This window comes from Rhinolophus ferrumequinum, chromosome X (assembly GCF_004115265.2).
Source record: "Rhinolophus ferrumequinum isolate MPI-CBG mRhiFer1 chromosome X, mRhiFer1_v1.p, whole genome shotgun sequence".
Taxonomy (NCBI): Eukaryota; Metazoa; Chordata; class Mammalia; order Chiroptera; family Rhinolophidae; genus Rhinolophus; species Rhinolophus ferrumequinum.
The window spans coordinates 82,098,722-82,126,120 of record NC_046284.1 but is presented as its reverse complement, the minus strand read 5'-3'; the positions used below and the strand labels follow the sequence as shown (position 1 = coordinate 82,126,120).

The following is a 27,399-nucleotide window of genomic DNA, read 5'->3' as shown; positions in this document are numbered from 1 at the left end:
TTAAGGAAATTTGAGGAGAAAGGAACTGGAACCCTAGGTTAGGTCATCAGATTGCAAGGTACTCTAGGCTGGAGGAGTCAAACTAGCCCCTGCAAAATATGGTCTGGCCGCACACATAGGTATAAGGAGAGCCGTCTACAGCAAGGATACTGGATCTGTCCAGGTTTATGTTCTTCTCTAACACTGAAGTATCAAGGTTTACCCTTAGGTGCTGTCATACTGCAAATCAACATGGATAATACACTAAACATACCACAGTGAATAACGTAGTCTTTCTAAAGGATGATTTGGCAGTTGTAAGTATCAAAAGCCTTACGTTTTTGCATTCCGGTTCTGGAAATATCTTAAGGAAATAAACACAGATGTCACAAAGATTTCCCTATTAAGATGTCCCTCTGCTTCTTTCCTTCATTCAACACTTATTTAACAAATGCCTATATTGTGTGTTAGGAAGTATTGTTTAAGATCATGAAAACTAGTAGGACTTAAAGGGTTGAACATAGGGAACTGGTTAATAAATCATAAATCATGCACACAATAGAATGTAATGCAGCCATTAAAACATAACAGAGGTATGCATTATGACAGGGAACAAGGGTCAATATGTTAAGTGGGAACAGCAAATTTAAAAATACCATTTCTTTTATTGGTTTGGAGAAACAACTTAAAAAACAATTTGGGGAAAACGGAGAAAATATGAATATGGACTGGATATTGGATAATTTACAAAAAAGAACAACTTCCCTAGGTGTGATAATGGTATTATGGTTTTGTAGGTCCTTATTCTTAAAACACGCATGCTGAAGGATTTACCGATGAAGTATCATTTTTACTTCATATGCTTCAGAAAACGAACACATATGTACATATAAATCAAATGGCAAATTCTTAATTGTTGAATGTAGCTGATGATATATACAGCTGCTCAGTATTCTTCTTTCAGCATTTTTATGTTTGAAAATTTTCATAATAAAAAGTTGGCAAGTAATGAGTTACATTTTTATAAAGTATTTTTGAAAAAAATATGTTTATGCTACACAGGCATAAAGAAAAGCCTTCGAAGAATATACTGTATGCCAACATGTTAATAGTATTTATCTCTCAATGGTAGAATTTCAGGAGATTTCTGTGCTTATCTGTATTTTTCAACAATAAGCCATATATACTTCTATAATCACGAAGAATATTACTTAAAGTCAGGTAAGTATTTTCAAACAAGAGTTATAAGAACATGAACAAATGACTAAATAAAGTCTCATACCCAAAGCATTCTTGCATGTAGTAAATGATTTTACAAACTCTAAAGCAGTATGCAAATTTAGTATTACAAAATAACAGATTGTTGTGGGTACGTTACATTGTTTTTGAATTTCTACTTACATGAGTAACAAAAATTCAAGCAATTCATGGTGACGATGGGGGGAAGGGGTATGCTGGGTTCAAATAATAAAAGTATTTCCCCTTTGCCTATATTACCTCCCCACCAAAAGACTTGAGGTAAAAATAAACGTTAAAAATGATCAATGGGGGGACGGGGAGATGGTAAGGAAAAGATTGTTCTCTGTCTTCTTCAGTGTATTTTAAATTTCTCAGAAACAGAAATGCAAATGTTACACAAGCTCAAGTTCTCCTTGCCCAAAGAAAGTTATCAGTTTACCCCCCTTTTTTTAAATAGCATCATATAGTATATAATATCTTGCAGTGTGCCAAAATTATCTCCAAAATAGCTGTATTAATTTATACCACTGTGGGCAGTATTGTAAGATTAGACTCTTCCCTATATTTTTTGCCATGACTTGATACTCAATTATTATTTTTTTTGCCATTCTAATGGTTAAAAAGATCTCATTTTAATTTATATGTCTAGTTTGACTATCTTTTCTTTTTATTAGACATGTTTTTAGCTCCTATTCCAGGAAAAGCATGCCCCCAATTTTCTAAACGTTACACACCAACCAAAATGCTAATGGTGACTGTATGTTGTTGTGGGAGTACGAATCTTTTCCCAAAATAAGAACTTTTAGTTTTTCCTAAATTAATTCATGCAATAGAAACTAGAAAATGGTAAAGTAGGTAAAAATAATCCTTTTAGATTACAAGGTATTACTTTCAGGGTACTCTACTACAGGAGTACATAATATCCTTCAAGAGTTCATAAACTCTGGCTCAAAGAAACACACACCTCTAAAGTATAAAGCTTGTGAAAAAATGAAATAATGGTTGAGGCTATTGATTCATTTGGGATACATTTAACTAACTTCATTTGTATAGCATTTTTCAGTACATGATGTACTTTTCATGTATCTTGCTTAAACCTAACAAAATCACTATTTGCCATCCTCTGACACTCTCCTGTAAACTGCTATAGCACATTGTGTTCGCTTCTCATGTTATTGTTCTGATCCTTTGAGTGTAATTTACAAGTCTCTCCCTCCCCCCAATAGACCACCAGCCTCCCATTCTCCACTTGCTTATCTTTGTATTCCCAGCCTCTGGCAGTGCTGAGTATGTACTCAAATACTTGTTGAGTGAATGAGATATCACCACCATTTAAAGGATGAGGAAATGGGTTCAGTGATGAAGTCATTTGCCCCAACAGAGCTATTTATTTTACATAAATCACAATGGCTTTATATCTTTGTAGACATGTTCTATAAACATGTTAAAATACATTTCATTTTAATATAATAGCCCATGAAGTAGGCTTTTTGATTACAGTTTTATAGATGAGAATGAAAATTCAGTGATAAACCCCAGGCCCATTCAAATGTTAAGTTTTACATACTTGATAGATCTACTCACTGGTTTTGGGAGCCTCTATCTTTAGGTAGCAAACATCTGGGAGGATGGTAGAGGGGAGGGAGGGAGGAAGGGAGAAGACAGATAAAGCAACAGGACAGAAGCTGGAGACCAGGTGTAGGTCCACCTAAAGACCATAAACTGATATTGTAGTGTCAACTACATGTACCACTTTGAAATCCAATCTTGGCCCAAAGGTTTTTTTCTTGGTATTACCTCATATTCACAGAAGACAATTGCAGTCTTTCTCAAGTATCAGCAGTCTCAAAGGCTGGGAGGGATAGAGAGCTAAGGAGAACTTTAAGAAACAATAGGTTACATTATGCACGGACAAAGCAGGGGAAGAAATGATAACAAAGGAAAAGCCTAAGGAACTTTAAACTTGATCTCAGTATTTGGATTGTGAGTTCCTCAAGGGCGGAGAGCAACTCGCATTCGATTTATGTTCCTAGCTCCTTGTACTTAGAAAACTCAGTAAATACTCTGAAGGGAATGAAGGGAAAGAAGAGGTTAAGACATGAGAGGGAAAAAGAAGATACATTAATTTTTAAAAGTTTCCAATTTATTGAGCACTTCCTATGTGCCAAGTGCTGTACTTTTTAGATAATATATCATGTTAAAAGGAATATTTACCTCTTTTCTAACCTGCTATATATGGTGCCAGTTGAGCATGTTAATGGTGGTGATACTGATGACTACCAGAAGACCCATTATAGGTTACTAAGGTTACAGCAGAACCTTGAACAGAACTTGAACAATAGGAGGCTGTGTAGATAAAGGCAGATCAGGGCAACCAATGTATTGCACATCACCACAAAACTGGGTAAGACCCTTCACAGGGTATGACTGTGACTCCTAAGGCTTGGAAAAGTAAAAACTACTCTGGTAGAACATTCAGTTATCACTGGCCAGAGTGTTAGCCCCAAATGACCAAAGACTAAACCCTGTTCCTCCCCACCACTGATGACCCCAACGAAGACCTGAAGGGTCCAGACAGGCTTTGCTAACTGGCCATCACTTCACCATGACCACCCATCTCCGAGCTGGTAGAGGGGTTAAGCGAAACAGTATGTTAAAGAAATTACCATCTACTGACCACCCACAGTATACTAACGCCTTCCATTTTCTCATTAAATCCCAATAACCCCATGAATAAGATATTTTCCCCAGATGAGGCAGCTGACAGGTGAGGTTAATTTACCCAAAGTGACAGAACTAGTAAGTGGCCAGAAAAAAATGTAAAAATCAGGCATTTATCCTGCCCTTCTTATATAAATTATATCATTGAGTAACCTTATAAAATTATTCCTGCTAATATATGAAAACAAAATGATGGAGTTAGAATGTCACCATTTTGACACTTCCAAATAATTAATGGATAAGCTTTGGGTACCAAAAGGCTGTTAACATAAAATAAAAAAAATCCAAGACATCATTACAATCTAATGCATGATGTGAATGAACGCAGCACTAATATTCTTGCCAAAGGGAATGAATTTATAAAGCCTCTGGATCCACCTATCAATTTGCAAAAAATGCAGAGGACAGAGGGATGGGTTAAACTATACTAAGTATGCAACTAGCAAAATTCAGTCTGTGGGAAACGCTACAGGTCAAATGGCCTGAGTTCTTCAACAATTATAGTACAGGGAAAAGAAAAGAAAGAAAGGGAATCCATATATATTTAAAAGACAAATCGAGTTTTAAAAAACGGACAGAACAAACTTGAACAGTAGGGGGATGTGCAGATGAAGGGAAATCAGGAAAACCAATGCGGCCCTACTCGGACAAAACCGTAACAGAATGCAGAGAAGTGATTATTACTACGAAGTCCAAGGGAGGGAGGGTGCTGTGACGGGGACGAGCACCAGGCCAGGGTGACAGGAACACTTCTATTTCTTGACTTGGGTGGCAGTTGCAGAAGTGTTTGCTTTAAAATAATTTATTAAACTCTATGTTTGTTTTTCCGTATCTTTTATTCTATTTTTTTGCAATAAAAGGAAAACATTTTAATCACAATAAAGCTGCTTACATATGGTATGATTCCATTTGTATGAAATGCCCAGAATAGACAAATCTATGGAGACATAGAGTAGATTAGTGATTGCCAAACACTACGGTGGCTGGGAGAGAGAAGGGAAGTGACTACTAATGGGTACTGGGTTTCCTTTAGGGATGATGAAAAATGTTCTAAAATTGATGTAGTAATGGTTATACAACTGTGAATATATTTAAAAACACTGCACACTTTAAATGGGTGAATTGTATGGTACATGAATTGTATTTCAACAAAGCTGTTGAAAAGTCTAAGACACCCCAGTTAAGCCAAGCCACATTTTTAAAATGAAGATTGGGGTGGGGCTCGGGAATCTGAATTTCTGACAAATTCCCAGGTGATGCTGCTGATACGGATCTGGGAGCCACATTTAGAGACCCACTTCAACAAAGGATTTCAAAACTGCTTCTAGATGGCGGCAGTACTAAACAGCACTGAAGAGTGAAGTGTTTTTCCTCAGGGACTGAGAAAGTCGAGAAAAGAAAACCCAGTTAACACCTTGAGCCAAGCATTGTTCTATTCCAATGGTTCCCCTGACCCTCAGCATCTCCTGGAACTCGTTGGAAATGCAAATTCTCAGGCCCCTCCCAGACTTACAGAATTAGAAACTCTAAGGGTAGAGCCCAGCAATATATTTTAGTAAGCCCTCTAGGTGACTGTGAGGTTCCCTCAAGTTTCAGAAACACTCTTCTAAGCACTTTATAGGCATTAACTCAGCTAAACTTCTCCAAAACCCTGTGAGGCAGGTAACACTATTATTACCATTTTACAGATTAAGAACGGTGGCCACAGATTAAATAATTCGCACAAGATGACACAGCAGGTAAAAAATGGAGTCAAAACTTGAATCCAGAGAATCTAGCTCGAGAGTCTGTTTTTGATCACTGTGCTAAAAGGTACTTCTACCTATAAGAATCCAATTGGCAGAATGTAGTAACAAAAATTAATAGTGGAAGTTAAAAAAAGAAAAGCAAAGGAGAATATGCCTCACTATCAAGACAGGCAAGTAAGAAAATTGCAGCAAATAATGAAATCATTAAAGCAATCTCCAAGTGTTCCCAAACATAAGCAGCCACCAAATACAATATACACAAGTATTTCCAGTGCAATTCTCTGGTATCTAATTATAAGGACTTAAATCCTGGATTACTCTAAAGATGATACATAAATTCATGGCAATGTGTTCACACTTACCAATCTTTAAAATCTAAATGATTATACTAAAAGGTCATTCCAAAATAATTTGCATCTCCCTACTCCTAGTCCCTTTTAGTTACTACTTAAAGATCATTGAAAAGGAAAATCTGCTTTATTTCTCAACATTTAAGATTACACTATCAGAATCTCAAGGTTGAAAAAGAATTTTCATATTCATCTAGTCCAATCAGCAATCCAGACTGATCAACTACAATACCAATCTCCACTTAATGATATATTCATATGAAGCTAAAACAAACTCCAACTTTCTGTAAAATCACATTCTGGGATCAATCCATGTCACCACTGTAATTTTTAAATACAAATGATTAAAAACTTTTAAAGGAAAATAAAAGTTGAAAATGCTCAGGTTAACACCCCAAACAAAACCTACAGTTGTTTTACTCATAGAGAGCCACTCCCCTTCACTATCTGAAAGCATTTCTATAACCAAGCTGGTCAACAAGTATGTCAAGTTTCAGCAACTCAACCCCTATGACACATCAAATGAGAGGGCTTCCAAAGAATCTTCTGAGTTGAATTATCCCTGACATTAACATATAAACATCTGGTAACCAGTCATTGAGGAAATGAGTCTGAGAACAATACCAGAACCCAAGTGTTTGTGACTATCAACCTTATAGATGGTGAGATCATTGTAAAGCAGCCTAATATGGTTACAGCTACACATGAGATTTTAACAACTTAACCTAACTGCAGGAAAGGTAAACATGGAATATAAAGAACAAGTATTTTCAAAGTAAACAAGTTTGGCATTTCAATACTATGAACCATGGTTGAAAACACACAACTAAAAATAGAAAGACCAATAGCTTTTCCATTGTAAACTTGTAACTGTTAAGAACTCTGGAAACAATTTTATTGAAATGCCTACTTGTATGCAAAGCTCTGTCCCAAAAATCTACAGTTATCCTACTTTCACAAACTCAGGATTAGAAGGTTTAAGTGACCTTGTTGAAACTTCCTACCTACAGAAAACTCAGGACAGGGGTAAACAACTGTTATAGCCAATGTGCTCAAATTTTTTTGTTAAACGAATAGACTTCATTACAATCCCCAAGAAATCACTTCTTTAAAACTTAGTCTATTTTCAACTAGCAATCTTACTCCGTTCATGAACAAAGAATTGAGAAGCCTGAGCTCATGATACATAGTACTGGTGATTCACAATCATTTCATCTAAATACCTCAAAAACTTTCATTCATGACCTCTACCTTCTCTGCCCCTTCAACTTGGAATCACTCTTATTTTAAAGGTAGGCACAACTGGCCTTGCTCTGCCCCCATTTGGCCTTAAGTCAAAGGCTGGCTGGAGCCTGTGTGTCCAACTTCCATTCACGGGTTTTAACCATGGAACAGACATACAGTAGATCTCAGGATAGCCAATGCTACACAAGGAAGAAATTAACAGTTTAAAGCACTTTATGCTGGGGGAACATCATTTCCGGAATAAAATGAAAAATAACAGGTAAACTACAGTTGTGTGCAATAGCTGAAAATCAGGATGTAAGTGGAAGCTCTCAAAAACTGTTTAGTATTGCCATTTCAAAAAGTTTATTACAGCCAGAGGAACTCATCACTAAGTCTCAATAGCTCAGAAGTTATGGGTCAGAGCAGCTGAGACATCAACTTCAAAAGAATAAAAAGCAACATTATAAGATAGTATAAAAATAACTAAACCACCTAAGGAAATTGAAACCATGATGAAAAACCCCAAAGGCACAATCAGGTCATTATCTAGGAAACATTAGCTTCTTCCACAAGGAGGCCTACTTTTCATGCAGAGCAGTAAGCAGGGCCAAGACATGGAACTGAAGTCAGGTATCAACTAAATCAGACTCTGCCACAGAAAAAGGAATCCATGACTAGTTATTTTGGGATAGTGCCTAGGCCAGCAGTATCAACTCCAACTGGGATACAGAAGATTAATGCCATTGTTCCATTATAATGGGGTCCTCCAGGGTCTTTAACTTAGCAAGAATGGGTTAGATACCACTACTAGGGTGTAATCACCAAAAGCGGGGAAAGCTATAGGACAATTTTTCAAAAAATAAATAAGAAAAAAAAAACAAAAGGGAGGAAACCTGCAGATTAAAATAAATTGAAGAGATATATCAATCCTTCGAGATAAATGACTTTCTTCAGAGTCTAATACAAGCAAACTGTAAAACTGCTTCCTATTTGGTATTTTTAAAAAATCACTGTTAATTTTTTTGAGTTGAGATAATGGTTTTGAGGTTGTGTTCTACGGAGCCTTTATCTTTTAGAGATACAAATATTTTGCAAATAAAAAATATGACAGCAGGGGTTTATTTCAAAATAATTGAGGGGGGCAATAGGCAGAAGTATAGATGAAACAATGGCTGTAAGTTGGTAACTGTTAAAAGATAGTGATAGGTACACAGGAGGATCATTATACCATCCAATTTTCGTACATTTGAAATTTTCCTAACTCTTTTAAAAAAAGAGTTGGTTAGACATAATATTATGCAATTTTATTTTTTGAATCACACTTAAGGTGATTTTAAAAAAATCATGTACAAGTAGATTTCAAACAGTTCTCAGTAATGAGCTCCACTTAAATGCAAAAAACAGCCAGTGCCACTTCAGATCAATGGAAGAAACCAAAGTAGCTCAATTACAGAATGTAAATACATAAAACCCCCACCATCTCCATTCCAGGAAGTAAAACACAAATACTCCCCACAAAGATCTAGAAAAACTAACCTAAAATCACAGCCAATCATACTCATCCTGGTGGGAAATACCAACACTGCTCCAACAGCTTTCTGAACCTTCCTGACGAAGTTGGTCTGCTGGTTCCTCTGGAGTGCAAACCCACTCAGGTCAGACTACTGGAGGACCTACAAAAGAAAAAGGTGTGTGGGGGAGGGGAGATACACAAACATTTATTAGGGTGTGGGGGAGTTTAACCTTTATATCAATGTTCAAATATAACCCTGGTTATTATTTCTTAAGCAATAGCCTTCACGTATCAATTTGCATTTTTCAGGACCTGCCTTGAGCAGTAACAATTCAGAACCAACAGCTAAAACAATTCTTCTAATCTGACAATACCTCCTGAAAACTCAACTCAGTTCTCAACCCAAACGACATTATAGGGAATAGTGATTGTTTTATAAACAATTTTATATCCTCATTGCAAATTAATACCAAGGCAGTGTTAAATTTATTATTTTCTGTGGAAAAAATTGGACACAAAAAATTTTCACCTTCATACATGTGTTTTTTGGCCACACTGGGAGGCAAATGATAAACATCCTAGAAACTGAGGTTGAACTTTGCCACTGAACCTTAGACAAAGTTTTTAACTGGTATTTCTACTCCTTCCTCTCTTCTCAGAGATCTACCTAGAATAAATTAAACCTTTTAGACCACACCCAGATTGTCATTCTCAGATTTATTCTAGTTCTGAATGACAAGAGTCAAATTAAGGTTTAGTTCATTTCCGATCATTGTAAAGAACACCAAGGCAAAAATCTCAAAACAAAGTGATCCCCTGACCTCCAATGAAAAAGGAGGAAAATTTTATTACCTCTGAAGCACTTCAAACTAAATAAACCCTAAAGCTCCAAACTAGTGTCCACATATAGTTAATTACTGGATGGCTACCCATTGTAAATTTTTAATCCTAGGTAAACTTTTCACTACTGCCATATTCCTATTTTAAAGCCCATCATCCAGCCAAGATAATCAGAAAAAAAGCACCCACTTTAATACTGGTCTAATCAAAACCAAAATATTAACAGTAAGAAAACTACCTCCACACTGAACAGTCACTTCTATATAGTCAGAATGCTGGAAAACATAAAATGGCAAAAACACAACAGAAGATAATGTATTAAAGAAATGGCAGTAATTCCCTTTGGAAAAGAAGCTTGGTGTCTCAAAAAACCTTTCTAAACTCTCTCAGAAACAAATTATCCTGCCCAGGTTAAGACCAAACAGCACATCCCCACACTGATCTGAGGGACCAAAAAAAGAAAAGAGGTAGGGGAAAAGCAGTATGAACACTTGAAAACTAGCTAGTAGAAGTTCTTTTTATCACTATGTAAAGCACCGGGCACCAAATCTCACCTAGGATGAATGGCAGGACAGACTGCCTTTGAAGGAATGTAAGTAAGGAGGGAGGAGGCAAGGGATGAAGCACCCTTTCTAAAGGGCAGAACTCGGAGAGGGGTGAAGGGGCTGGGGGGTGGTTCTTGACAGGAACATTATAACTGGTGGTCATTCCAGGAAAGTAATTTTGCACTAAAATTCCTAGACTAGTAGGTTAATGCAGGTGGGAATAACATTCAAACATCAGGCACCATTGGATATAAAGAATGTGGCCTATGAGGAAGAAAAAAAAATACAAATGATAGGAGTGGCCTAGAAAGATACATGAAAGATTTACAGTTAAAGGAACAAAATCTTTTTTCTTTCCCAAGTTATAAAACTACCATACTTGACAGATGCATCTGTCAGTATATTCTTACACCAAGAAAAAGTAACAATTTATTGGGTATCTAACATAAGCCAGATACTTTACAAAGTATCTAATTTTAGCAACCACAAGTGCTATTATCCCTATTATACAGATGAAAACACTAAGAAACTGAAAAGTAATTTGCCCAAGGTCACAAAGTTCAACATGAACCCAAAGCACACTGTATTTCCACCATACCAGGCTGCCTTCCCTTGACTGGGGAATGTTGGTGTCTCCTCAATCTAGAGAACATTAAGGCTAAGAGAAAACAGTGTTGAATATGTAACCTAAAAAGGAAACAAATTGTATGGAATTAACTGTCTATAGTAATGTTGGAATGGAAAGGAGACAAAAGTAGAACAGGGCAATGACTGAGAGACAGGAGATAATCTATCAAAGCTATTTTATTTTCTAGCACATGGGGAGGATGTAGTGGAGACTGACAGGAGAGTATCTTCTCTCTAGGGAATACAGCTCCTGGTAAAAGAGCACGAGGGACAGGGAATAGAAGGATTAAGAAGTGAGAAGCATGTTAAGAAGTGGTCAGAAGCAAAGATAGATGTCTACAGACGAAGAGGTCACAGGAACTCAGAGCAAGGCAGGAAAAGGGGGTTTCCCGAGCTTTCGCCGGGGTGGCGGAGAAGTAAAAAGACAAAAGTTGGTTTACAGGAAGGTTATCCTCTACAGCTGTTTTTTTGGGGGGGAGTGGGAAGGAGGGTGTTATGAGGAAGGGAAAGCTAACGGCCCCTAAAATGAAGAGGTCACGAAAACTGAAATCATCAAACCACCAACCCATTCATTGTTCCGCCTAAGAGTGGTCGAGCATCATGCAGAGTTGGAGAAATCAGTGCCCTGTGCTTAGATCAGGGTCATAAAGCACGAAGACCTAAGGAAATGGAAGGCTACTATATATGGCTCCATCCATAAAGATGGAGTAAAATGCAGGGAACGGGAAAGGCTCTGTGCAACACCTGCGTCAAGAGGACCAATGGAAGAGGGAGAGCGGACGGGATAGGAAACGTGGGCTCTCTTCCTTAGTAGAACTGGGTAAGAGATGACAGGGAGAAAAGCTTTGACTCCCCCTCTTACATACAGCCTTAAATATCCATGTAGATAAGGAAGATTCAATGGGACGACAGAATTAGAGGACGAGTACGTCAGAGGCACCAAAGCTTGACCCCTAAACCTTAGTTCAAAGACCATGGGAGCTGGGGAAGTAGAACCCACAACTGAAGAAAAACTAGGAGATTGATATGCGCGGCCGCAAGGGCGGAGAACGGAGGCGGGCCCGCAAAAAGGTAGGGGGAAGAGAATCAAACGTCATAGGTTAGTCCCCCTCTCTCCCACCGCCCAATCTAACCCCCAACGAACTCCAGGACTCCCACCCCCCACCGTTCCCAACCTGCCCACTGCGGCGGCGACAACGGAGGCGTTGACCCACTCGTGGGGCAAAGGCGGTCCCACACGCGGCTGAGGCCCGGGAAATGGTGTCGCCTCAACCGACCAGAGACCGGGTGGTCTTCGTCTCAGGTTCGGTTTATTGGCACCTGGGCGTTTTGCCAATCGTCACCTCCTTAACGTCGGGTACTTGACAGGCGTCACCAACGCGGACAGCCAACACCTCAGTCCCTGGTCCTGGCCGGACAGACATCAGCTTCCGCCGCCATCTTAACAGCAAGCGGACCGACCCTAGTCACTGCCCCCCCCCCACCCCGGAGCTACCTCCGCCAACGCCAACGGATCAAATGAGGACGTAACCCCACTCCCGCGAGAACTTACCGGCTAAGAACAGCACGAGCTGAAGACGCTACGGTCGCCGCCGCGGCTGCGGCTGTCCGTAGCCGAACCGCGGCCGTCTCCGCGCGATCCCGCGAGAACCTCTATCGGACGGGAAAAGCCTGAGCCCAGCCCTTCGCAGACCCCTCCTCCCACCAAAGCCGAAGTCGCTACTGCTCAGCTCTCACCCAACGCGAAGCGAAAAGCAAATGACGCACAACCTCACGAAGCGCCGAGGGGCGGAGCCAATCTGCCGCCGCCAGCTCCCGCATGCGCCCTGACAACTATCGCGATACTACGTTCTAGTCTCTGCAAGACCTTCGAAATCACCGCAGGATGCCGCCCGCGCCTCGCCTTTAGGAAACACGAGATCTCGCGAGACTGGGTGCACTCTCCTAAAAAGGAAAGAGGCGGGGCTTCGTGAAAATGACTGGGAGTTTTTCGGGGGAAGGGAGGAACCTCCCGTTCTGCAGGGATCTCGCCTACCACGAGGTTTCCGACCCACTGCGGTGCTGACTGCCAAACCTCGCGATGACACAGCTCAGCGCCAAATCTCGGCCATGTCCTGAAAACTGCCTCCGCCCCCCATCTAAGGTGTCTAGAACCTAGTGCTTGAAGAAAATTTAAAAAGTCAACCTGTTTATTATCACGCTTCTGGGCAGAGCTGTACCAATTAGCTAAACAACATTCTGGAACAGGAGCAATGGGTACCCCATTGTTACCTGCCTCCAGGAATAAGACATTATCCTAGACTAACACATAAAAGACGTTCAATTTCACAATAAGCACGCAAATGCAAATGAAAACAACGACATAACATTTTTTGCCCATTAGATCAGAAAAAAAAATTTTTTTTAAAGACCAGTAACATACAGACTCCTCTCGCCGCACTGCAGGCTAACCTGAATCCATCTTAATCTAACTTATAGGCTCACATCGTTAGTTGGAGCTCCAAAGCCACAAATTTTAACTCCTAAGGCTTTAACTTGGCATAACCAAAAGATCCAATAAAGTGGTTTTCTCCAAACAAAGGAGTCTGCCCTCAAAGGAAAATTGAAGCTTCCTGGGGGGGCGGGGGAAAGAGTGCGTGCTTGTAGCTTTTAATATGGCAGTTTTTCCACGACTAGCCAACAATGTTTCTCCAATAAATCTTGGGATCCAATCTGGCTCGATTTGTGGGCTTTTCTACTCTAATACATTGTTCTGTCTATTCTAATTTAAATATTGTTCCATTAGAGTACATTTTAATATCTGGTAGTATAAATACCCCCACCTTTACTTATCTTTTAAGATATTTTCTGGATTATTCTTAGCCATCTTTCTTCCAGATGAACTTTAGAAACATACTAAGTTCCAAAAACTTGGTATATTTATTGAAATTGCATCAACTGTATTAAGCAACATAGGAAAAATGGGCATCACTACAAGATTGATCCTTCTTATCCAGAAGCATGTATCCCTTCTCCATGTATGCAAACGTTCTTCTATTATATTCCTCAATAAAGTTTTGTAGTTTACGTCTAGGTATTTTTATTCGTTTTTCTTGCTATTGCGAATGGGGTTTTTTCCAGTATAAAATTTTCGAAAAGCTTATTGCTTATAGATAGGAAGACTATTGATATTTGCCTATTTACTTTTGTAATTAAGACAAATAAAAATACATTCAATTTCAGTAGTAATCAGGGAAATGCAAATGAAAACAATGACATACCATTTTTTGCTCTTTAAATTGGCCAAAATTACAAAGATTGGTAATATTAGGTTGATGCAAAAGTAATTGCGGTTTAAAAGGTTAAAACAATTGCAAAAACTGCAATTACTTTTGCACCAACCTAATAATTTGTGTTGGCACAACTGTGGAAAAATGGGCACTCTCGCAGAACATTGGAGAGTGTAAATTAACGGCCTTTTGGGATGGCAATTTGAACAAATCTATCAAAATTCAAAATACGCATACACCAACCCAGCGATTACTCTTCTAAGAATTTCTCCTACAGAAATACTCATACATGTGCCTGAAACATAGAAACCCATTCACTATAGCATTGCTTGTAACATCCCCCTCCCCCCAAAAAGGGAAACAAGCAAATGTACATCAATCCGGAAATGGTTAAATAAACTGTAGTACAATCATACAATGTAGCTGTTTATACATGAGATAAATTGAGATTCCCTGATATAGGAAGATCTACAAGACAGATCGTTAAGTTTTTAAAAAGCAATTTGCCGAAATGAATATGCATGTGTGTGTTATAGTACCATTTAGATCCCAAAACATACATATACTACGCCTAGTAGTTACCCACGAAGACTGCCCCCCCCCCGCCCCTCACCTTCCCCCTCCCATGTGGCTGCCTTCCTCGAACCAAGGAGAGAAACGCCGAAGGCCCGGCCTCTACTCCCTCTCTAGGGCCACTTGGCCACCGCTAATGCCGGTACCTCGCATCCCCACTGTCGGCCGCTGTCTCGCCGCGCTGTGGGCCGCTGCCCTCGATGCCCCCGAAGAAGCGGCTCGTTCTTGACTGGCGCCGGCGGAGGCCTGGGGGAGGGGAGAGAAGGCGGGGTGGAGGGAGTGCTGGGGCAGGCCCCCGGGCCCCTTCACCACCCTTTCCCTCAGGCTCCCCAAGGCCGCCACCTCCGCGCCTCCACGCAGAGTCCCGTGAGAACAACCCCCTGCGAGGATCTGAGAACAGCCGTGCGACTAGAGCCCAGTCCCCCCCCACCCCCGCCTCAGGGGTACATGCTCACCTCGGCGGCAATGGCTCCGCGGGGCCCGCAGGAGCGTGCCGGGTCCGCCGCCCTGCTTCAGCCCCGCTCCCCTCGCTGCTCGCCCTCCGCGGAAAGCCTCCCCCTCCAGCTCTCCTCACACACGACCTGAAGCTCCACCCCCGGCTCGGGAAGCCCCGCCCCTGCCCCTTGGGAGGACGCTCCCTCCGCGGTGTAGCCGGGTCCCTTGCAAGGGGACCCCTCCTGAGCTACTCCCGGCCTAGCAACCCAACCCTAAAGTACAGTAGGGTCTCTAAGAAATTGTGAGTTGATTCGAGGCACGATGGAAGCCACTGAAGGTTGACAGGATTTGATTTGATTTGATTTACGTTTAAAAATTAACAATCTCTCCAGATGCCTTGTGAAGGAAGAATGAGGGGTGCGAGGGCAAAAGGGCAAGCAGGGACACGGTGTGGATGGAGGGTGGGAGGTGACAGAGGCGCCGATGACAGTGAGTTCACAAGGGCAAAGCCTTAGAACACTTAACTTCAGGCACAAAGTAAGCCCTCAATAAATATTCTCTTTTTCTCCTTGGTATTATTTGGGGTGGCAGTGCTATTGGCAAAGGGTTTTTATAGAGTATCTGCATCTGTAAATGCATGGTAATAAAGTGCATCTGGTAGGAGATACCACTATTAACCGTGCTGCATCGAGGGTGAGAGGAAAGAGGAGCTTTGACTTGCTACTCTAGATACTTCGGTAAGGTTTGAATTGTTAACAAAAAGCATGTATTAACACAGTATTTTAAAGTATAAAGACAAAAGCACTATCCAAAGTACTCTTGAGTCACAGAGGAAATAAAAACTGTAATTATACCCTCCAGTTCTAATTCCAGCCCTCCAGAGCAAAGGCTCATGCCCCGAATTGAGAATCTGATGAATGGATCCACTTCCAGCCAAATACATATTTACATGTAAAATTTTGTGTATAACCTTTATGGAAGCCCCTTTGAGAGCGATTGACCCGTTAAATATTCTTACAATGTTATTTTCAATGGATGAATGTTATTCCGTTGTAATGCTAACTATTTAACCAAGCGTCTACGTTTTTATTATAAGAAAGGCAGACATGAACTTGGATGTAATTAAATATTTGCATATTTCTAAGATTTTCCTCAAGGAGAAATTTGTAGAAATGAAGTAGCTAGGGTCAAAAGGTCACTTCTTCAAAAATATTCAGGACAGGCTCTCCTGAACAGTTGTAGCAATATACAGTCCCACCAGAAATATATGAGAATTTCAGCTTATTTGGATATTCCCATACCCTCACCAATATTGCTATGATCGTTTTCAGGAAGACTTTTAATTTAATAAGGCCTTTGATTCTAGTTTCAACCTCTCACAGCATCTTCACTAATTCTAATAATCCATGGTCTCCACTCCTAATTCTAACCCCTACGTTTCTATTGTTAATTCTTAGGCCCCATGAAGTCTAGTTCCCCAACTCCTAATTCTAAAATCTCACATACGCTACACCCTAGTTTTAATTTCAGTCTGCAGCAGGCTTTAGTTTTCTTGCCAACAACACTCCTTTTACAGTCCTAATTCCTACAATCACACACACAGAGACACACACACACACACCTGTTGTTTCTATTTTTCTTATTGTAGAATATTCAGAAAATACATGAAAGCATAAAGAAAGTACCAAAAGCAAAACATTATAATCCCATCACCTAGAGAGGACCACTATTAATGTTTTGGTTTTATGTCCTTCCAGCCTTTTTCTATCTATTATATATGTATTTATAGTTCTAAAACAAAAGTAGTATTATAGCATGCTATTATTTAATAACCTAGTGAATATTTGCCATGTCATTAAATATTTGTTTATAACATGATTTTAATCTCAACATGAAGCGTTCCTTTTTTTAACATGTAATTAGTTTTGTTTTTGTTTTTTTCATTTAAGATGTTTTCCTAATTACACATGAATGAATACATTATTACAAAACACAAGACAGATACATTTAAAATTCTTCTTACGGTCATATAAACATAGAAATACATAGCTTCATTTTGTGTTTTTTACTTTTAAAAAATGTAAATGTCAAACTATTGTGTGTGTTGTTCTGTTAATTGCTGTATTCACCTACTGTGGCTTGAAGATCTTTCCATGTCAGTATATACAAATCTACTTCATTCATTTTACGTACTGCATAGTATTCCATTGAATGAGTGTACTATAGTTAACTTGATATAGTTACCTATTGATAAATACACTGTTTTCAAAACAGTGATACTTTTTTACTATTAACAGTACTACAGTAAAAATCCTTGTACATGCTTTTTCTGTGCATACGCTCAAATATTTCTGTATGATAAATATGGAGAAGTGAAATAGATCTCAAAGACAGCACGTTTTGAAATTTTAACATGTAATGCCAAATTGCCATGTAGGAAGATTCAGTTTACACCTCTACCAGCAGGGAATAAGAATAACCATTTCCTGAAATTTTTATCCACACTGGGTATTAACTAATCATTTGAATATTGTGCATGTGATGGGTGAAAATTTTATCTCATTATTGGCATTTCCCTGATTTTTAGCGAAGTTAAGGAATATTTTCATGTTTGTTGGCCATTTGTTTATTCGTATCTTTTAAATGCATTTTCCAATTGGATTGTTTGGCTTCTTATTATTGAATTTTGTAGTATGGATATAAATCTTTGTTACATGTGTTGGGAATTTTTTTTTTCTTTTTGCAAACTTTGCTTATTTTTAAACTTTGGTTATGGGGTCTTTTTGGTATCGATGTTTTAAATGTTGATATGTTCAAATTTATCAGTCGTCTCTTTTATGGCTTCTGCATTTTGAACCTTGCAAAAAAAGGCCTGTTTACACCAAGACTCGAAACATTGTTCTGTATTTCCTTGTAATATTTTAGAATTTTTTTATGTTTAGCTCTTTAATTTTCTGGAATTCCTTTGGTAAATATTTTTCTAAGTCATTACATATTCTAACAATGTTATGTTTAATAGGTAAATATTATTCCACTGTAATACTAATTACTTATTGGTATTTTTCATAGGGCCCTAAACATTTACTGAATAGATTATTCTTTCCCTTTATCAAAAACCAAATTCCTATATACATGGATTTGAATGTAAATAATTCATTCAATAGGATTAAAATCCATACCAGCACCAATATCACAATTTTTTAAAGCACTTGAGCTTTAAATTATTGCTTTATACCTGCTAGGGTAAGCCCCTCTGACTTTTTCCCCCACAAATTTCTTCACTATCCTCATGCATTTTCTTTCAGATGAATTATAAAATTTGCTTGTAAAATTCTATAAGAATTCCTAGTGGACTTTTGATTACATAAATTTATTTCATCAAATGGTGGAGGATATTTTATTTCACAACCCAGTCTTCTATGGCCATACGTTCCTGTTGTTTCTTATGGTCCACTGTTATAAGCAGTTCTGTAAAGGACATTTAGAAAAATCTTTACTCACCACTCTGATTATTTAAATACTATACATTTTAATAAAGCAGAGCACATTTGCATATTGAGGGAGGTTGCTAGGTATTGCCCAATGTACTTTGAGAAAGATTTTACCAATTTACATTCCCGTCGGGCCCATGGGTATGTCATGTCCCTACCTTACTGCACGACCAGGTTTGGAATCTTTGCAAATGTGATAGGCAACATATCTCATTGTTTTGCTGATGAATAATGTATTTTGTACAGATGGTCCCCGACTTCTAAAGGTTCGACTTAAGGTTTTTCAGCTTTACGGTAGTCAAAACTGATACGCATTTAGTAGAAACCACACTTCGAAGTTTGAACTGATCTTTTCCCGGGCTAACGATATGTGACACCATACTCTCTAGTGACGCTGGGCAGTGGCAGTGAGCCTCAGCTCCCAGCCAGCCACGTCATCAGGAGGGTAAACAACTCAGACTCTCCAGTGTACTGTGTTGCCAGCGTTTTTCTGGATATTGTGTCCTGAGCACATTTAAGGTAGGCTAGGCGAAGCTGTGATGTTCCATAGATTAGGTGTATTAAATGCATTTTCAACTGACGGTATTTTCAACTTATGATAGGTTTATTGGGACGTAATCCATTGTAAATAGAGGAGGATCTGTATTTGTTTTCTGTTGTTGCATAACAAATTACCACAGATTTAGCCGTTTAAAACTGATGGTTGCTAGATTGGTGGGGGGTGGAGATGAGGGAGAAGGTGAGGGGATTAGAAAGTACAAATTGGTAGCCACAATATAGCCATAGGGATATGAAAGAGTTTGGAGAGTATAATCAATGATATTGTAAAGATTTTGTCGGCTGTCAGACGGGCACTTGCCTTATTAGGGAGACCATTTCATAAACGGTGTAGATGCCTGACCACTGTGCTGTACACCTGCAGCTGAATAATACTGAATGTCTACTATAATTTATATATAGTCACGGGATGTGGAGTACAACATAGCGAATAGAGTCAATGGAATTGTAACAGCTATATATGATGTCAGAGGGGTAGTAGATTGGGGGAGGGGCATTATCACTTTGTGAGGGGTGTAAATGTCTAACTATTACATTGTTTTGTACACCTGAAACTAATAAAAAACAAAAACACCTTATTGTCTCACAGGTCTGCAGGTCAGAAGTCCTGGTGGCCTTGGCTGAGTTCTCTGCTTAGGATCATTCAATGCCAAAATCAGGGTGTTCCAGCCTTGGCTTTTATCTGGAGGTTCTGGGGAAGAATCCACTTCTGAGTTCATTCAGGTTATTGTTAGGATTCAGTTCCTTGCTCTTGTAGGACTAAGATCTCCATGCACCCAGCTTCTAGAAGTCACCCTCACGTGTCCTCTTCCATCTTCAAGCCAGCAGTGACAGGCTGAATCCCTCTTTTTCTCAGAATCTCTCTGACTTTTTCTTCTGCCACTAGCCTGAGAAAACTCTTTGCTTTTAAAAGATTTGTGTGATTAGAGTAAGGCCATTGGAATAATCCAGAATAATCTCCCTATTTTAAGAGGAACTTTAATTACATCTGCAAAATCCCTTTTGCCATGTAATGTAAAATAATTACAGACAAGATATCTCATCACAACCACAGTCTAAAAATTAGGGTGGGAAATCTGGGGGAGGGGCGGGGAAGAGATATTTCAGGATTCTGCCTACCATTGATTTATTTTCCCTTTTTTTCAAACAACTACATGAATCATTTTGGTTGTAAAAGATTCAAACATCACAGACATACTGTACGCAGAGCAAAACATGAAAGATGCCTTTCATCCCCCTTCCCCTCACTACCTGCCTATTTAGAAGTAGCCGTTTACATTTTTTGTGCATAATGGGACATCGTTTTGTCCTAGCCACTCTACTTACCTCCCCTTTCAGTTCTAATAATTTTTCTATTCATTCTCTTTGGTTTTCCAGGTGGATAATGATATTACCTGCAAATGATGATTTACCCTCCTTATTATATTTATAATTCCTACATGCATTACTTGACATATTATATTTTATTGAATTTCTAGAAAAATGTTAAATAGTAGAGGCAACAGTGGGTACCTTTGTCTGTCTCCAGGTTTTAATGAAATTTCTAGTTAATGTTTCCAAAACTGATGTTCTGGATGATAATAGATTTTTATCTATTTTATTGTAAACATTTTCAAACATACAGCAAAGTTGAAGGAATTTTACAGTGAACACCTGCATACCCACAACCTAGATTTTACCATTAATGTTTTGCTATACTTGCTTTATCACATAGCTATCATCTACCTGTCTATGCATCAATCAAACCATCTTGTATTTCTCCCTTTCCATTTTAACTAGGCTGTAGAGGTTTCTCTATTTTATTGGTATTTTCAAAGAACTATTTCTCAGATTTATTTTCTTATTCTACTATTTTCCTATTCTCTACTTAATAATTTTTAGCTTTTATATTTATTAATATCTTCCTCTAGTTCTAAGTTCTTTTTGCTGTTTTCTTTGTTGTAATGGTTTATGTTAAATATGTGCTTTATTCATTTTTCATTCTTTCTTATTTATTTCTAAAAGCATTTAAGGTTTAATTTTTTGGTGCATTTCACTTTAATATGAGTTCTTTCATTCCCATTAATTTCTAGGCTATAATTTTGGTTTTGATTTCTACTTTGACCAGAAGTTATTTAGAAATGTTATTTGATTTTTGAAGTGATCCAACATTTTTTTACTGCTTTGTGGTTAGTAGTTGTATTGCACTGTGGTCTAATAACACAACTTTTATGATTTCTGCTATTCGAAATGTATTGTGCTTTCTTTTGTGAATCAGGACATGATTAATTTTTCCAAGGGTCGCATAGGCATTTTTCTTAAAAACTTACTTTATAGGTACAGCTTATCTGCTTTTCTGTTTTCTTTACGCATTTTAATGGAATATTGTTTGGTATGTATGTTTATTACAGAAGACATTCTTAGTAGATAGTATCTTTTATCAATATCTCTCTTTACTCCATTTAAAACTTTTTGCCTTGGATACTAATATTTCTAATGTCCATGGTGTCGCTCCTATTTATATTTACATATGTTTGTTTTTATTCTGATTACATAATGCCAGACAAATTTATAAATTATTCAAATAGAGTTAACAACTATGAGTATGGTATATGAAGTCAGACAGGTTCGTGAACTCATCCTACAAAAACTGCTACATACCTCACTGCTGAATATCACTATGGTCACCTTCGAAGTATATCCCTTGGGAAGCTATGCACCAACCCCAGCAACTAGTGCACCCTTCAAAACAATTTTGGAACTCTTTTTCTGAAACGACCATCAGAGCTGTAGTCCTATTACCCTTGATGTCCTGAATGTCATCAAAATGTCTTCCTTTCAATATTTCCTTTATCTTCAGGTAAAAAAAAAGAAGTCATTGGGGGCCAGATCAGGTGAGTAGGGAGGGTGTTCCAATACAGTTATTTTTTTTACTGGCTAAAAACTCCCGTCACAGACAGTGCTGTGTGAGCTGGTGCATTGTGGTGATGCAAGAGCCATAAATTGTTGGCAAAAAGTTCAGGTCGTCTAACTTTTTCATGCAGCCTTTTCAGCACTTCCAAATAGTAAACCTGGTCAACTGTTTGTCCAGTTGGTACAAATTCACAATGAATAATGCCTTTGATATCAAAAAAGGTTAACAACATCGTTGCAACAAGTTCACGAACTTAATTGGCAGAACTTCATATATTTTTCAGATCTTTTACTGTCTATAAATTGGGTCATGCTATATATGTTTTATAACTTGCTTTATTGACTTAATGTTTTCTTGACATTATTTCTATGTCAGTGTATACACATATACCTCATCCTTTTTAACTAATCTCAGGAACTGGCATTTACACAAAATGCCTGGCCTATCACTATCTTTTTTAAAAAAATTCAAATATCACTTCAGGGAAGACTTCCCTGCCCCGCCCCAAACTGGATCAGGGTACCCTGTGATACACTTTCATCATACTCTGCTATTTTCCTCCCCAGGCACCCAAGACAATTGTATAGTTGTGTAATTAACATCAGTCCCCCTCACATACACACACCCCACATACCCTACACTGGACAGTGAGCTAGCTCCTCGAGAGCAGGACCATGTCGATTTTGTTTATATTTGTACCCCAGCACCTAGCACAGTGCCTGGCAATTGTTTCTGTTCAATAACATTTATTTGAAGGAGTGAATGAATAAACAACCCTATGATGCAAGTATTATGACTATGCCCATTTTACAGTTTACAAAGCCGTGCTAATTTAAGTAACAGTCACCCTATAAGAAAACCCCTGAGGATTCTCAGAGATAAGAGGATGAGGTAACAATATATTATGTGTTTCTTAATATGTCAATACTTAAAGATTTACCTCATTTTTTAATTAGTTGTATAGGGAGGGTGGATGCTCCTTTGGATTGTTACTGAGTTTTCATTTTTATAGAATGCCAAAATGAAGCACTCTATAATAACGAAAATAGCTTTGCACATGTATGTGCTTCTATAAGACAAATGCCTGGAAATGGGAGTGCTGCAGTGGGTATGCCCATTTTACAAGTGGGTAGATATTGCTAACTTGTCTTCCAAAAGAGATTATAAAGATTTATATCCATAGTACTGGAGTATGAGAGTGTTTTCCCCCATACACTTGCCAAAGCTGTATATTTTCACTCATTTTTTTCTTTGCTAATCTGATACAAAGTGATATTTCATTGCTTTAATTTTCATGTTTTTGATTTTTGGTGAAGTTGAGCACCTTTTAATTTGTTTCTTAGCCATTTGTATTCTTTTTTTTCAATTAAAGTTTATTGGGGTGACAATTGTGAATAAAGTTACATAGATTTCAGGTGTACAATTCTGTATTGCATCATCTATAAATCACATTGTGTGTTCAACATCCAGAGTCAGTTCTCCTTCCATCAACATATATTTGATAGCTATTTGTATTCTATTTTCAAATATGTTGCCTGTTTGCGTTGCTCGCCCACATTTTTATTGAATTTAGTATTTTCTTATTGATTTGGAATAGCTCTTTTTATATTGTGGATAATAACCCTTGGTCTTCCTGTCACAAATATTTTCCTTAGTATATTTGCCTTTTAACCTTGCAGATTTGTTTCTTAGAATATATAAATTTAAAATACTTCAAATTACTGTATATAATCAAATTACTGATCTCGTCATTTATAATAGCTGGTTTATGTGTTGTACTTTGAAAAGCTTTCCCTACCTCAAGACTATAAAACTCTTTCTCCATGGTTTCTTTTTGCACTTTTATGATTTTAATTTTTAACTTTAAATACTTGTGCCATATTAGATTTATTTTGATGTACAGTACAAATGTAGGTTTCCAACTTTAATTTTTCTCAGTAGCTATCCAATTGTTCCTATGTAATTATTGAACAGTTGACATTTTACTCATTCATTTGAAATGCCCCCCTTTTTAAATACTAATCTCCCAGGTATTTTGGAGCTCATTTCTAGAATCTTCTGTTCTATTGTATAATGGCTAAAAGTGCAAACTCTGGAGCCAGACTACCTGGGTTTGTACCCACCTCTGCCATTTACAGTTTCTGCATCTGTAAAATGGGCATAATAGTACCCACATTATAGTGTTGTGATTACTAGATAAGTTCATTTATGTATAATTGTTAGGTCAGTCCCTGGCACATAAGAAGTACTGGCATTTTTGTAATATTTATTATTTAAAAAAATTATTAATATTTTATCGTTTTAATTAGTCCATGATCATATCATCAGCACATAATGATATTTTAATCTTAATCACGTTGTTGTAGAATGACTTCTAAACAGCTTGAATAATTTGCAGATGATCTATAACAAATCTACTTATCCTCCACTCTTATATTTCATCCAAATTAGGCATCTCAACTCTAGGTAATTAGGGAGGGAGAATAAAGCAAAGGAGAGGGGAGGAATAAACTGCCCCTATTCACAGATGACATGATTGTCTGCACAGACAATCCCAAATAACACACACACACACACACACACACACACACACAACTAGAACTAATAAGTGAATTTAGCAAGGTTGCAGAATACAAGGTCAACACTCAGAACTCAGTCACATTTCTATACACTAGCAATAAAGAATACTATTTATAATAGCTCCAAACAATGAAATACTTAGGTAAAAATCTAACAAAACATATACAGGATCTATATGCTGAAAACTACAAAATACTGATGAAAGAAATCTCCAAAGACCTAAAGTAACCAGAGAAAACATGTTTATGGACCGGAACATTCAACATATTAAAGATGTCAGTTCTCCCTAAATTGATCTATAAATGTAATACAGTTCCTATAAAAATCCCAGCAAGAATTTTGTAGATACAAATGCATTTACTCTAACATTTATATGGAAAGGCAAAGGAAGTAGAATAGCCAAAATGATTTTGAAAAGATTAATAAAGTCGGAGGATTCACACCACCTGATATTAAGCCTTACTATACAGCTACAGTAATCAAGACAGTATGGTATTGGCAAAGGGACAGACATATAGACCAATGCAGAATAGAGAATGCAGAAATAGAATAGAGAATGCAGAAATAGAACCACATAAATATGTTCAATTGATTCTGACAAAGGTACAAAGAATTTAATGGAGAAATGACAGTCCTTTCAACAAATGGCATTGGAACAATTGGACATTCATATCGTGTTTCCCCGAAAATAAGACCTAGCCGGGCAATCAGCTCTAATGCATCTTTTGGAGCAAAAATTAATATAAGACCCGGTCTTATTTTACTATAAGACCCGGTCTTATATAACATAATGTAATATAATATAATATAGTATAACATAACATAATATAATATAGTATAACATAACTATATTATAGTATAATATAGTAATATAACATAATATAATATAGTATAATATAGAATAATATAATATAATAAATACTGGGTCTTATATTAATTTTTGCTCCAAAAGACATATTAGAGCTGATTGTCTGGCTAGGTCTTATTTTTGGGGAAACCTGGTATATAATAAATGAACTTTGACCAAAACCTGACACCTTATACAAAAATTAATTCAAAATGAATCGTAGATCTGAATGTAAATCATAAAACTACAAGATTTTTAGAAGAAAATATAGGGAAACATCTGGAACTTTCTTATATTGCTGGTGGGAATGCAAAATGGTACAGCCATCCATGAAATCAGTTAGGCAATTTCTTATAAAGTTAAATGTACACTTACCATATAACCCAATCCCAATCCTAGGCATAAAAACTTATGTTCACACAAAACTTGCACATAAAAGTTTAAAGTGTCTACTCATAATCACCAAGACCTGGAAACAATCCAAATATCCTTTAAAGGATGAATGGCTAAACAACCTATGGTACATTCATCCAATGGAATACTACTCAGCAATAAAAAGGAATGAACGTGCAACAACTTGGATAAATCTCAAAAGCATGACACCAAAGGAAAGAAGATGATCTCAAGACATTACATACTGTATGATTCCATTTATATGACATTTCTGAAAGTACAAAATATAGTGATGGAGAACAGATCGGTGGTTAGGAGTCGGGGGGAGGGTGTGACTTCAAAGCAATAGCATGTGAAGTTTTATGGGGTTATGGAACTGTTCTGTAACCTGATTGTGGTGGTAGCTATGAAAATCTATGCGTGTGTTAAAATTCATGGAACTATACCCAGAAAAAGTCAAATTTACTGTATGTTAAATAAAGTACAAAAAAGTGATGCTAGAATTAGAATGACATCTGCTATGTCTGATGGGTCAGTATACAAATACAGCTTTGTTTAGCCATTTTTATCCTCACAATTTTTTTTTCCTGGGAATTCTAAGCTCACTCTAAAATATCCTAAGTACAGATAGGCCTCTGCACCCAAACTAGTTAACCCTCTCATGTCCTGCAAGGTACATCAATCAGAATTCTTTCAGTTGCAAATAACAGCAAAGCCAACACAAAGTGGATCAAAGTGGACAATTAGGTCATTTTATTATCTCCCAGATATAGAGGGATTCAAGAGTAGGTAATTCAGTAGCTCAGCATTAAAACCCAGTTTCCCTCCATCCTGTTCCACTGTCCTCAGCCTGTTGGTCCTTCACCTTATGATCCCGAGATGACCACAGCTCCTGTGATGCACAGGGTCACCCTACATATCAACAAAAATGGGGGCTCTATGAGAGAGGAAGAAAGTGAAGAATGGCCATTGGGTAGGGTACCAACAGAGGAGGCCATGCAAAAAAATGATGGGAATGATGTTGCTCCTAGAAAACCTGGAAAATTCCAGACAAGAACTGAATTTGGGTACAGCACTATGGAGCAGGCTCTCCTTTTGGCTTCACTTGCACACTCACCTGCAGTGCTACCACTCCCAGGAGGTAGAGTCTCAAGCAGTCAGGTGGAGTTGTGCCTCTGCTGAGCAGCCACACCCCAAAACCTGTTTCCCAGCTGGCACAACATTACACTGTGCTTTTTCTGATACCAGAGAGTCCTTAGAAGGTTATAATTGGCCTACATCTGCCATTCTTGCTCAGAACAGCAAAAACAAAAACAAAAGAACAAAAAAAATTCACTAGACATGACAAATTTGGTACATCCAGTCAGCTGGTCACAGTGACTGACTGTAGCCTATGACAGGGGCTTTCAAACTTTTTTTGAGCACAATTCACAGGGTAAGGAACAGATTTGACATCACGACACAGCACACGCGCATCTGCACATACGCACACACACATATCTGAAACCAATGTTTCACAAAACTATTTACTGTATGTAATGCACTCTGTTTCTTAAAAAAAGTTGCATTCA

The 27,399-nt window shown here is 37.9% G+C and overlaps 1 protein-coding gene across 16 annotated transcripts in view; it reads right to left on the bottom strand.

The window, feature by feature from the left end:
• Positions 1 to 15,222, bottom strand: part of HUWE1 (HECT, UBA and WWE domain containing E3 ubiquitin protein ligase 1) — a 162,948-nt gene extending 147,726 nt beyond the window's left edge. For 13 of the 16 annotated variants that reach the window (XM_033108784.1, XM_033108844.1, XM_033108835.1 and 10 more), the window contains exons 1-3: positions 15,087 to 15,222; positions 14,778 to 14,877; positions 8,801 to 8,937 (exon numbers count right to left, since the gene is read on the bottom strand). The gene's annotated coding sequence lies outside the window, so the exon portion shown is untranslated. Of the gene's footprint in view, positions 1 to 8,800; positions 8,938 to 11,964; positions 12,189 to 12,341; positions 12,554 to 14,777; positions 14,878 to 15,086 lie in introns of those variants that run through there. The other 3 variants (XM_033108809.1, XM_033108792.1, XM_033108801.1) reach the window with 3 other exon arrangements.
• Positions 15,223 to 27,399: the final 12,177 nt, after the last annotated feature.